This window comes from Suricata suricatta, chromosome 11 (assembly GCF_006229205.1).
Source record: "Suricata suricatta isolate VVHF042 chromosome 11, meerkat_22Aug2017_6uvM2_HiC, whole genome shotgun sequence".
NCBI lineage: Eukaryota > Metazoa > Chordata > Mammalia > Carnivora > Herpestidae > Suricata > Suricata suricatta.
Genome location: NC_043710.1, coordinates 14515658 through 14516383, shown reverse-complemented (window position 1 = coordinate 14516383; position 726 = coordinate 14515658).

The window sequence follows — 726 nt, the reverse complement described above, 5'->3', positions numbered from 1 at the left end:
ACTAACAAATATGGGATTGGATAATAATAGCTATCATTACTTTTGGTCTGAAGAAATTCAGGATGTATAGGACATATATTTTGAATCAGAAAGCTACAGAAAATCGTGATGGAGACGTACATACTGGCAGCCATGGTATGTTAAGGAGCTCAGATTAAATACCTTATGCAATCAGTTGAAGTCCCCATAAGATGTATAAGGAAAGATACCAAATAGGATGGCCAAACAAAATGAAAATCAGAGGAAAGTCAAGTTGGAGATCTAAATATGGTGAACATTAGTGTATAAGTGTTAGTTGAAACTAGGAGAGTAGATTACATTACCCAATAATGCATGTGATGAGAAGAACAAGCCAAGGATAGAACCTAGGTTTACAAGGGCTTTTAGAAGACAGGAAATTATAGCAGCAGAAAGTGGACCAGGAAGTTAAGGTCAGAGAAGTACCAAATTAATAAAGATACCATGACATGATGCAAGTCCAGGAACATAATTATCATGGAAAATAAAATGGGATTTCTCTAAGAAAAGATGGTTTGAGAAAAAAAATCTTTAAATCCCATGCCATTCCTTCCCAAGTTGAAATTATAAGAACAATTTAAAATAACAAAAATTAGGGCTGGACCCAAGGATAAAACACCTCAGTGTTTGAAACCCTTTAAGGAATGTCTTTAGACTCAGGCTCCAGGAGGATAGGGGTTGTGACTCCCTCGTTCAACTTTATATCCA